General features: G+C 42.3%; 1 protein-coding gene across 2 annotated transcripts in view; it reads right to left on the bottom strand.

The window, feature by feature from the left end:
• GJC1 (gap junction protein gamma 1) overlaps positions 1-12,864 on the bottom strand; it is a 43,293-nt gene that overhangs the window by 26,494 nt on the left and 3,935 nt on the right. The gene's annotated exons all lie outside the window — the stretch shown is intronic.

Raw genomic sequence — 12,864 nt, 5'->3', positions numbered from 1 at the left:
AACTTAAGTATGTAGTACACGGCTCTGGGCTCCTTGGAGGAAGAGCGGGATTATTATTATTATTATTATTAGAGCTAAAGTAGAAAAGTCAACAACAAACAGCAAGTGCCGCCTTTGTAAAGAAGCAGATGAAACAGTGGACCACTTAATCAGCTGTTGTAAAAAGATCGCACAGAATGACTACAAACAAAGGCATGACAAGGTAGCAGGGATGATACACTGGAACATCTGCAAAAAATACAAGCTACCTGTAGCCAAAAATGGGTGGGACCATAAAATTGAAAAAGTTGTAGAAAATGAAGATGCAAAAATATTATGGGACTTCCGACTACAAACAGACAAACATCTGCCACACAATACACCAGATATAACTGTAGTCGAGAAGAAAGAAAAACAAGTTAAAATAATCGACATAGCAGTACCAGGGGATAGCAGAATAGAAGAAAAAGAAATAGAAAAAAATCACCAAATACAAAGATCTACAAATTGAAATTGAAAGGCTGTGGCAGAAAAAGACCAAAATAATCCCAGTGGTAACTGGCGCCCTAGGTGCAATTCCAAAACAACTTGAAGAGCACCTCAACACCATAGGAGCCACAGAAATCACCATCAGCCAATTACAAAAAGCAACTTTACTGGGAACAGCCTATATTTTGCGACGATATCTATAATAACCAACAGTATTGATGATAAAATTCAGCCATCCCAGGTCCTTGGGAAGGACTCGATATCTGGATAAAACAAACCAGTCAGTCACACCTGTCTGACTGTGTAAACAAGAAATAATACTGAACCTCCGAACATAAATAAACCCTCATGCCATACCTCATTTATCCCACTGAACATGCTGATCAAAAGCATGTCTGATCAAAAAAAGCATGTCTGATCAAAAACATGCTGATCAAAAGCACGTACCCAACCTGCCTGTGGCTTTGTGCTACCTTCATATGTTATCTGAATCAGGGTAATGGGCAGTGACAGGCTGTGATCTTACCAGATGTTTTTACATACACAAAAATGATAGTGCCAGTGCATAAAGATTCAGCTAGGGGAAGCTTAAAACAGCTTGTGAAGTTGATTAGAGGAAGCTACTGAACAAGAAATGGCCTGATAAACTCTGACACACATGGAGATCTTGGACACTCCTCAAGATTACAGCCAAAGAGTGCAACCTAATGTACGCAACAGAACTTAGGTCTTGACAAATTCAAGGCACCAGGAGCCAATAGCACCTAGAAATTTAATCATATTCAGATTTAACCATATTCAGAGGCAGAGGCAAATCTTTATTTGTTTCAGGTAGTCCTGCTGCTGTTCTAGGTATGTTACTGTTGTAAAACCACTTTTAAGCTTCTGTTCTAAGTATGTTACTTATAAAATGGATAAATGTCCCCTTCACACTAAGTTGTCACTTTCGGTAATTACTTGTCACTAAGTTCAGTAATTTTGTCAAGTGTCCATTGTCTGGCTCCTACATTTTTGGACTGGTTCCCAGATCCACAGAAAATCTGTCAAGGCCCGACTTAGATACATGTAACTGCACTGGTACGGACCAATACACATATTTATTTAAGAACATTATAAGAGCCCTCAATTCAGCATCCTTAATTCACCAGCCTTTTTTCAACAATGACCCATTATATTCCTTCACTGAGCACAAAACATCCAGCTATTCTCTATTTGTGTCCAGCATCTGGTATTCAGAGGTATACTACCCCTGAATATTGAAGCTCCATTTCATTCTCATGACAAATAAGCTGATAATAGAAGTATCCTTCATAAATGTGTCTAACCCCCTTTTCAATCCATCTAGCCAATGACCATCACCACATCCGGCAGCAACAAATTCCATATTGTGCGAAGTAGTATTTTCTTTTATCTGTTCTGAATCTACTGCCAACCAAATAAATACATAAATTTGTTCCTCAAACACATGAACTTTTTTGCCTGACCCATATCGACCTTGCAGAGATAAATGATTATTACCTTTAAATACTGACTGCAGATTGCACCCCAGCTATCCATGACTTTGGGATACTTTTCATACCCAAGTACTCCTTTGTTTCAAAATGTTTAACACATCTCTACCTTTAATGCAAGAATCAGTTCAAGGTCCACAGGTAACAATGCTGCAACTATGGCGTGTCCCGGGTTCACCTGGACATGAGCAGCAAACCAACAGAAAGTGCTCACAAGCTAAACCACAGAGGCAAGTGAACTGCTTCTGTTAAACCAGCACTGGAACAGAGACCAATTCTGTGAGCATCTGTTTGAGTTTAAGCAAATAAAACATTTTGCAGCCCACTGACTCCATAGGGAAATGCCTCTTGCATCAACTCATCTGATTCAAATTTTCCATTGCATTTCAACTTAAATAATAACCCCCACACACAAAACTTCCTATTTATTTATAGCCTGGGAAGGAAGCCCCAACCCATATCACAAACTCACAAGGTCCACATACATTAAATACACTGCACTGTTAATTTACAGTCAAATGGGCAAGGCTGTGTGTGTTCTGCGATAGCACTGTACAACGAACAGAAATTGGATGCAGAATGCGGCATCCCACACAATGGTCAGCTTTCCTTTTCTTTTATTTTGTTTTTTAAAAAACAAGTTTTGCAGCTGCAAAGGCTCTAAAGATAGATTTCTAAGCAATGTGAACAGCCTCAGGTTAAATTCCAGAAACCAGTGGGGTAGGGGCTGAGTTAGGAACCAAAGGAAGCTGCCTTATACCAAGTCAAATTACTGGTCCATCTAGCTCAGTATTGTCTACTGACTGGCAGCAGGTCCGCTAAGGTTTAAAGCAGGGGTCTTTCCCAACCCTACCTGAGCCCCTGGTGGCGCAGGGGCTCAGGGCCCAACCCTACTGTAGGGCCCAACCCTACATGAGCCCCTGGTGGCGCAGTGGTAAAACTGCCGCCCTGTAACCAGAAGGTTACAAGTTCGATCCTGACCAGGGGCTCAAGGTTGACTCAGCCTTCCATCCTTCCGAGGTCGGTAAAATGAGTACCCAGAATGTTGGGGGCAATATGCTAAATCATTGTAAACCGCTTAGAGAGCTCCGGCTATAGAGCGGTATATAAATGTAAGTGCTATTGCTATTGCTACCTGGAGATTCTGTATGCAAAGTTTGGTGCATGCAAAGCTTGCATGTTCTACCACCAAGTTATGGCCCCATCCCCAAAAGTGGCATACACAGGTCTCCTATATAAGCATTGGCCATACCAAGATCTGCTCAGCTTGAGCAAGGGTGCTTACCAGACTAGCTGCTCATCATCAGCAAAATGCCTCCGTTTGGGTAAGTCGCATTTGAAGCGCAAACAGTAAGGGGAGCAGTCTCGCAGCAACAAACACCCCGAAAAAACAGCAACTTTTCCACGCCCGATAGACATCATCCTAGCTCTATATTGCAGCGATTAAATTTGAAACAAGGCACTGGAAATGTGAACGGTACCCTGTTGTCTGTGTAGGAACTGCGCTGTCACGATGCAGGGAGTGCGGAAGCACACTTCTGAGATATATCCTGTCCTCATTGTAGGGTCTAGTCTGGAAAGCGCCAAGCTGGCTGTATTGTGTGCCCTTAGTAGGGGCAGGCAACCTTTGGCACTCTAGCTGTGGTTGAACTACATCTCCAGCCACAATAAATATAGTTCAACCACAGTCGGAAGGCCAGAATTTGCCTACCCTGCATTAGACTACGCTCTAGTGAGCTGGGACTTCACCACAGCTCTTTGCCCTCTCTAAGACAAGTAGAAGCATGAACTAAGCAGGAAAACTAGACAATTTGCTATCCACATATATTTTATACAAATCACAGAATTTAACTCTTCATGGTACAGAGTTTGGGTGAACCTGATGTAATTCTTTTTCCAGCAAAATATGCATGCATAAACTTGTTCGTAGGCTTGTGGGCTAAAAATTATGTTTGGACCAAAGTTAGCTCTTTTTGCAGATACTCTTCCACCATGGGAAAACAGTCATATGTGACATTTGAAAATCATCTGCCTCCACTAAGGTTTGCTAATGAGTTTGTCAGTTTGTTTAGGCTGCAATTAATGAGCCACTTCAGGCTGCATGACCACTCAAAATCCATCTCATTGTTGCAGGTCAGAGTGAAGGAATGTGTTGTAATCTATGCATACAGTGTCTGTAGTACACTTGGCTCTTCATAGCTGAAAGACAGTTCCCTGCTCTTGAGGAGTTTACAGTCTACATTTTGCCCATAGGGAAGACTGTAGAGGAAGAGACAACAGTATCAAGGTACTATGTGAACAAGCGACTTTGTTAAAGGTTACAGTAAAAGTTAATGTTAAGGACTACAGGGTTAAGTCAAAGACTTCACAGAAAATATAAGCTTTGAGGAAGAATCTGAAGAAGGAGAGAGAAAGGTGGCACCATGCACATGTTCAGAGAAGAAGGGCCAAACATAAGGGGAGCAAGAAGAAATAATGAACAGAATTATTTAAGAGAGTAGGAGATAGCAAAGGATCAAACTACATATTACAGGAAGCACACGCTAATAGCCAAATTGCGTCAAGGTGAGGGAGAGTATGTGTGTGGCTTCAACCCTACCCTCTGCCACTGTCTTGATCTGGAATGCCTCTGAAGCTACTTTTTGCTATAAAGAGAGAGGGAGTTCTTATTGACACCAATGTGAAATCTCACCCACCCCGCTGCCCTTGACAAATAACAGTTGGGGGGATCCAGACTGGGATCAGGTGTAAGTTTAAAGACCCCCACTGTGGTCCCAATCAGGTGGGGAGGGGTTGGAGCAATCTGGATGCTATTTACTTGAAAACAAACACACACACTATGCATTTCCTTTAATGTGTAATTTGACCCTGAGGGTTGCAGTAATGAAAGTCATGGGCAGGGATATATTAGGTGATAAGGGCATAAAATTGACTTTTATTCAGATGCAATTTATACGGCATTGATCAGGCCTGCACAACATGCGGCCCGGGGGCTGGATGCAGCCCGCGAGGCCTTTTTTCCTGGCCCCCGGGGCTATTTCCTCTTCCTCCCCCTGCTGCTTAAAAAACACCTCCTCAAAAAAAATTCCAGCCGCTGCACGGCTGAGGAGATGGCTGCGGGGGTGCAGGTGTTCTTCCTTACCCTCCCCCACAGCAGCAGTGGCGCACAGCGGCAGAAACCAGAGCGACACTCGGGTCCACCATTTGGCCCAGTGTTGCTTCCCAACTGCGAGGCGCGCCTGTGCAGTTAAGTCTCTTAAGTCTCTCTCTCCCCCACCAAGACTACTCCATTCTCTCTCTCTCTCTCTCTCCCACCAAGACTGCTCCATTCTCTCTCTCTCTCCCACCAAGACTGCTCCATTCTCTCTCTCTCTCTCCCACCGACTGCTCCATTCTCTCTCTCTCTCTCTCTCTCCCACCAAGAGCACTCCATTCTCTCTCCCCCCCACTAAGACTGCTCCATTCTCTCTCTCTCCCTCCCTCTCTCTCTCCCTCCCTCCCACCAAGACTGCTCCATTCTCTCTCTCTCTCCCACCAAGACCACTCCATTCTCTCTCTCCCCCCCACTAAGACTGCTCCATTCTCTCTCTCTCTCCCACCAAGACTGCTCCATTCTCTCTCTCTCTCTCCCACCAAGACCACTCCATTCTCTCTCTCCCCCCCACCAAGACTGCTCCATTCTCTCTCTCTCACCCACCAAGACTGCTCCATTCTCTCTCTCTCTCTCACCCACCATGACTGCTCCATTCTCTTTCTCTCTCTCTCTCCCACCAAGACTGCTCCATTCTCTCTCTCTCTCTCTCTCTCCCACCAAGACTGCTCCATTCTCTCTCTCTCTCTCTCCCACCAAGACTGCTCCATTCTCTCTCTCTCTCACCAAGACTGCTCCATTCTCTCTCTCTCTCCCACCAAGACTGCTCCATGCTCACTCTCTCTCTCTCCAAGACTGCTCCATTCTCTCTCTCTCCCACCAAGACTGCTCCATGCTCACTCTCTCATACACCCACCAAGACTGCTCCATTCTCTCTCTCTCTCTCTCTCTCTCTCTCTCTCTCTCTCTCTCTCTCTCTCTCTCTCTCCAAGACTGCTCCATTCTCTCTCTCTCTCTCTCAGGCCAAGCCTCGTGCTGCATCCTTTCCATCTTTCTTTCCCCTTCTCCATTCTTTTCCAAAATTATGAGAAGAGGTTCTCATTCTCCCCCCGCCCCTAAAATTGTTCCATGTTTTGTGTGATGATTTGGCAGAGGTGGAAAGGAAGAACAATGCATTTTATTATGTATTTTGTACAGATTATATAATATTTATATTATTAGAATGAATTTTAATTCAATTTATTTCATATTAATTTAAATCAATCTTGGCCTGCCAGAACATCAAAAGTTAAATATTGATTAAATTCATTTTAAATTCATTTTTAATTCATTTCACTTTAATTCAGTTGATTGGTTGATTGATTGATATTAAGTGTTACTCTAATAATCAGCACCCTAGGAATTGACCTCGGCCCCCATGAACCAAGTCACGGTTGGTTTCGGCCCACCAGGTCATTTGAGTTGTGCAGGCCTGGCATTGATTAACTGACTGATTACAGTTCATATTAATCAATTAAGATTTGTTTAATCAGGTCACCTGACTGAATATTTGCCAATGGGTCTGTCAGTTTGTTTAGGCTATATAACAAAAATAAAGTGTGCTAGAGTGTTACTATTATTAGAACGAGGCAAAATCCTTAGAGCTGAAAAAGAAAAAGGTGTGTGAACAAACATTGATTTAAACTCGAGTCTGCCATGAACCCCACTGGAATGTTGATGGGTCTAACCAGATGTTACAGGGTTGCTGTTGGTTGCTGTTGTCTTGAGTCTCTCCAAAACTTCTAATAAAATAAATGTGACAGAGTTGTCACCTGATTAAAACAAATCTTAGTTAATATTTATTGATTGATTAGACTTTTATACTGCCTCACCCAGATGGTTCTAGGTGGTTCACAAATATAAAAACAGATTAAAAACAAATAAATAACTCATTAAAATTAAATTAAAAGCAGTTTAAATATAAATTTCTGTACTCACTAAAGGCCAGGCAAAGCTGCTAAAACTTTTAAGCCTCTAAATATCCATAGGGAGCACATTCCAGAGCCCAGAAGCAGCTACAGAGAAGGCTGATCCTGAGTCGTCACTAGGAAGTTTTTCATATGGGGCTTTTAAAACCCTTTAACTAGCATCTCCTCCGGAATGGAGGGGGTGCGCTCACATATCGGCCAGATTTACCCCGAAGTCCCTGTGAGTTATTAGGGAGCAGTTCACACACAATTCGGGTTTTTCACAATGTTTTAGAGTGTAGACTGATTTATATCTGGGGTAAAAAAAATCCACTATTTGTGTCGGATTTGGGGGACAACTTTGAGTTAGCAGGAAAACCTCCCAGTAAACTCGCGGTAAAGTCTGCTGTGTGTAAAAGTCCCAAGCGAGCTGTCAGCAGCCGGAGAAAGATCTCTCCTGATGACCTTAACATGCAGTGGGGATCATACTGAAGGCACTCTCCCAGGTAACCTAGGCGTTTAGGGCTTTAGAGATAATTATATTGGCAACCAGTGCAGCTATTTAAAACAGGCATAATATGGTCTCTCTATATTATAATAATGAGATCATATATAACAATGAGTTGTAATCAATCAATGCTGCATAAACTGCATCTGAATAAAAGCAATTTTGAAGATAAAAGCATACTTACTTTGTTTTCAGACAATACATGTGTGTGTCAGAGCAAGAAACATTCTTTCACAGATGAGGGGAAAGCAGTGTCAAGATAGCACCTGCCACCAGCAGTTTTTAGGTAGCATCCAGAGAAAATGAAACCTGATCAAGCTTCATTTAAATTAATGAGTTTGTTAGACACAACTAACTGGTTTCACCTATTTCAATGGTCCTTAGTCAGGATATTTCTTTGGATACAACCCTTGCTAAATGTATTTAAAACATTTTTTAAAAAAGCATATACTTTTAGTCAATCAAAAGGATTTCAATCAATTAATCTGATTAATCCATTAAGCATCATAGCCTTAGTGGCATGATACATTACTGGGAAGACACATGGGGAAGATGTAGGTCTGCAGTAACCACACATTCCCCATAATGTCTCATTAGGCTCTGTGATAGACACACTGGAGCTTTAAGCAATTATTATCACAAAAACATCACTGAATCAATGTTAGAGAAGCCCCTCTTAAAAAAAGAATCTAGCTTTCATTCTTTAACACTCGGTCAACAATATGCTTCAATCACATTAATTTGAAATTCAAAATCCAGATTTCAAAATTTTGGATCTGTCTGTTCTGCATGGAGTTACACTCCCTCTGAAAGATCAGGTCAGTAATTTGGGAATACTTGTAGACCCAAACCTCTCCCTGTTATCTCAGGCCGATGCAATGGTCAGGAACACTTTTTATCAGCTTCAGCTGATACACCAGCAACGTCCATTTCTCTAGACGAATGACCTTAAAACCGTGGTGCATATGCTGCTAGCATCCAGGCTTGACTACTGCAATGTGCTGTTGGGTTGCCTTTGTACGTAGTTTGGAAACTGCAGCTGGTGCAGAATGAGGCAGTCAGGTTGGTTTCTGGGGCCATCCATAGGAACTACATTGCTCCTATTTTAAAAGAACTGCACTGGCTGCCAATTAGTTTCTAGGCGATGTACAAAGTGGCAGTTATTACCTATAAAGCCCTGAATGGCTTGGGGGCCCAGGGTATTTAAGAGAGCGACTTCTTCTTCATGAGCCCCACCACCTATTAAGATTATCAGGGGAGATCCAGTTAAAGTTTCCACCAGCTCACTTGATGGCAACCCAAAATCGGGCCTTCTCTAGGGTTGCTCCAAGGCTCTGGAACACACTCCGAAATGAAATCAGAATCTCCCCATCTCTGGTTGTTTGTAAACGACATTTGAAAACACACCTGTTTTATTAGGCTCTTCGTTTATGATGTTTTAAAGTTTTATTTATGGTAATTTTAATCTGTTTATATGATTTTTAGGTTTTGGTGGTTCTTTGGTTGGAATGTAAACCACTCTGAGATTTTATATAGGGCGGTATATAAATACAACAAACAAACAAAAGCTGCCATTTAAAGACCATGGCTGACAGAAAAAGGAAAATTGCTTATAGTAATCTTATTAAAATTAAAAGGTCAAGGCAGGCATTGCCTACCCTGTCCTTTTAATTTCAAAGGGACTTCGAGTAATTTTCCTCATGTCAGCCAGAATCCTAAGCAAAGCCACATTTCCGATCACTGCAGTTAGCACTGCCAAGCAGTATCTTTACTCATCCATTCATATTCAACTTTGGACAAAGTCAGAACAGGCTACCTCCTCACAACATTTTACACTGTGGAGTCATAATTATGGGACATCAACATGCCATTCTTATTAATGATGCAGACTCTGGGAACAAGAAGGCAGCCAAAAAAGGAAGGGGATTGCCTCAGATAAAGAGCCTTTCATTGGGAAAATGGTAACAAGCAGGGTTACTTTCGCACAAGATTATGCAGCACAGTCCCGCTCAAGTGGCCATTGTTGGATCCCAGCCACCCACTCTCCAACTAGGCACCATTTGACCTCTTGTGACACATACAAATGCTATGAGAAAGAACATGTTTTCTGGCACAACTCAGCTGTAGTTTAAGTCTTGAGTCTGGTGGGAGAAGAGATGGGGAAATAGAACTAAGATAATGGACAAATTCAGACAGAATAGGAAACCAGAGGTCCCTTCACCTCCGGTTGCCAAAGCCACACATCCAAATGTGGCAAATCGGTGAAAAGGGACTTGGGGTAGTGTTCTCTCTAAAAAAAATTTCATCTGTGTGCGGAATGAGTTTTACTCTGGGTTGCAGTATCAAGGCAGTGTGCGCGCATCTGCATTTGGAACGGGGCCTTCTTGATTGAACCTGAGAGGGATCTAAAATTAACGGAGCGGACATCAAAAAACTTGTGAGCGCGTGCATGCCTTAGAGGGAACCCTGACCTGCGGTTTCCCTCGCCAAACTCCACTCTAAACCTTCGGTCACCATGGAGTTTTGCCACCCTTAACTCCGGTTTTGTGGTGCCAGCGTTACATCTGAATGCTGGCACTGCAATTTGGGACTCATGGAACTGGAGCGGAGGGAGGAAGCTCCTCCCTCACTCCAGCCTGATTGGATGTGCGGGCTGTCCCTCTGTCAAGAAGGAAGCTGTATAGCCATCTCTCCTGCCTCTATGCAGTCTTGCTGACTGCAGAGTACTGGACCTTAACATGTCCAGTACTTATCTCTTAGAACTCCACTGAAACCTCAAACCCTGAGGACAGGGGAAATTAGAAACCCAAACACATAAATGAAGCATATTAAAAACCCCTTCACCAGTAAATATGAATGCTGCACTATTTCTCTAGGACCAACATATCTCACATCATGGAATGTGCCTTTTAAAGGGAATCTGTATTTTCAGAATATCACCATACAAATGACTAATACCAACACAGGTCACCAAATACACATCACAGGTTTGAGACAAAGCGTTGAAAGCAGTTCAAAGCAGGAACAAGTTTTGAAAGTTTCAGAGACCTTATTATGAAGAAAGCTGCTTTGAGGACTCAGAAGATGGGCAGGATATAATTGTGGTAAGAAAACAAATGAATAGTGGATTCTAACAGTCCCTGATACAAAAGCACCTGAGCAACCAAAAACTGTAATTTTTCTGTGAAGAGGCAGATCTACACAAAGGGGTGATTCACACGATTGCCCCGGGTGGGTGGGGGAGAGCGCAGGGGGAAGGCTGCTTTCACCTTAGCTTCCCCCCAGACAACCAAGCAGGTCCTCTGCAGCGCGCCTCCCGGGCACCCACATGGGCAGCCCTGCTCCACGTAGCTCTGTGAAGCAGAGTGGAGGGATCCGGGGCCGGAACTCGTTCTTCCGGCCTCCAGGCATCCCTCAATGCAACGAGCAGCATACATGTTGCATTGGGAATTTCCCCCTCAGATGGGTGCTCTATGCACCCGTCTGAGTCACATGATACCTGGTAGCCGGGATAAGGGTGCGAGAGCACCCTTAACCTCGGCTAAAAGCTGGGTTCATTAAGGGGGTTAGGTGGCAGGGGGCAGGGAGCAGAGGATCCCACTGCTTCTCATGACTAGCCTAACCCTGCCCCAGGAAGGATTAGGCTGGTTGTGAGAACAGCCTCAAAGGGAGCACAATCCAAAATAAACACCAATGACTTATTCTATTTGCACAAATACATCCAGTTCCATCCATGCATGATTTTCCACAGATTACTCGCAAGTGTGAGGAAATCCATTATTTGCTATTTGTCTACAAAAGAGGGCTAAGCAGGTTTTCAGCTGCTATTTATACTGAAAAGAGAGAAACAAGTTTGATCTCTAAATTACATCAATCCTTCATATTCTATAGATAAAGAGGGAAGTGCAAAAGGCCACACAATGGCTTCATGGTAGAGGTAGACTCGGGTCTCCACTAGACCACAAATACATGTTGGCGCATCTCTCCCTCTCCTTCCCTCTCTCAAGCTTTTGTTTGGCAGTCTTTTATGGAATATTGGAATAGGCATATGAGAATGTAAGATGGAAAGTCCTGAATGCCATTTAATAACAGAACAATTTGTTATGGGAAGGCTAACAAATAAAGTTTATTTATTATTATTATTATTATTATTATTATTATTATTATTATTGATTATTTTAACCGGTTTTTCACTTTTGCATGAGACATTGGTTTACAATGGATATTACTGATCATTGCATATTTATTTGATGAGATTTTTTTTTCCTGTAGGATTTATGTTGTTCCATGTTTTTAACTTCTATGTTTTATCACTGTCCTGTCTCATACTTTGTTTTTCTCCCTGGAAAATTACAAATTCTGCTTATCCCTCTTCTTCTGAACAAATTCTGTTTATCCTACCTATTGGGCTTATTGTATTGGTACTTCCCATCCCTACCTGGAGATGCCAGGGATTGAACCTGGCACCTTCTGCATGCACTGAACCACTGAGCTATGGTCCCTGTTAACTTGCAGCACAATCTTATGCCTGTTTCCTTAGAAGTAACTTCTACAGTGTTCAATAAAGCTCACGTCCGGGTAAAAGTGCACAGGATTGCAGCCAAAAGCAGTTTTCTCACAACCTTTTGCTCCAACTGTTATTAAATTTTATGAATTTATTGGCCAACATCATTGTTTTCCACTCTTCTAGAAAATCCACAAATATAAAATATGTTAACTGCAAATGTTATTTTCTGACTTCCCTTTATCTTAGAATAACTAACAAACAAGCAATACATATAAGCACACAACAAGGCAAAGCCAAAACGAGTTTGTTTGTGTGTGTACGTGTGAGAGAGAGAGAGATCAGAGCAAAGTTTGGATCCTGTTTCCCTATGTTATCAAACAAGTAAATATACATACTTCACAATGTAACTGGAATCAGCGGTCTGTGTTTTTCCTGAAATGCATAGCAGTGCATTTCAAAGCTATGCTAAGCAGGGTCCAGAATTGTTTCAAAGCCCCACTCGGGTTTTCAAAAGATTAAAATGAGATTTACATACACAGTGAATATCAGCATTTCATCCAAAAGTTCAAATCCCTTGAAATTTAGGAAGCAGAATGGAGAAAAAGTGGTCCAGTGAACAAATAAGGTGAAATAAATGTATTTTTCCACAGAAGTTCTGTTTGCCTCTTCTCTTCTAAAGTGAGGAAGAAGGAATGCCATGTAATAGCTGTCATGCTCCATTAGTTAGTCTTCATCCCCTCAACTCTCCACATATCTCCAAAACATTTGAATTCAAGTAACTGACATCAGTGTGTACAAACTAGAACGTTCACACACCTCTGTAAAACCAAAAA

The sequence above is a fragment of the Hemicordylus capensis genome, chromosome 6 (genome assembly GCF_027244095.1).
Source record: "Hemicordylus capensis ecotype Gifberg chromosome 6, rHemCap1.1.pri, whole genome shotgun sequence".
NCBI classification, from domain to species: domain Eukaryota; kingdom Metazoa; phylum Chordata; class Lepidosauria; order Squamata; family Cordylidae; genus Hemicordylus; species Hemicordylus capensis.
The sequence above is the reverse complement of the archived record's forward strand: the minus strand, read 5'-3'. Positions and strand labels throughout refer to the sequence as shown.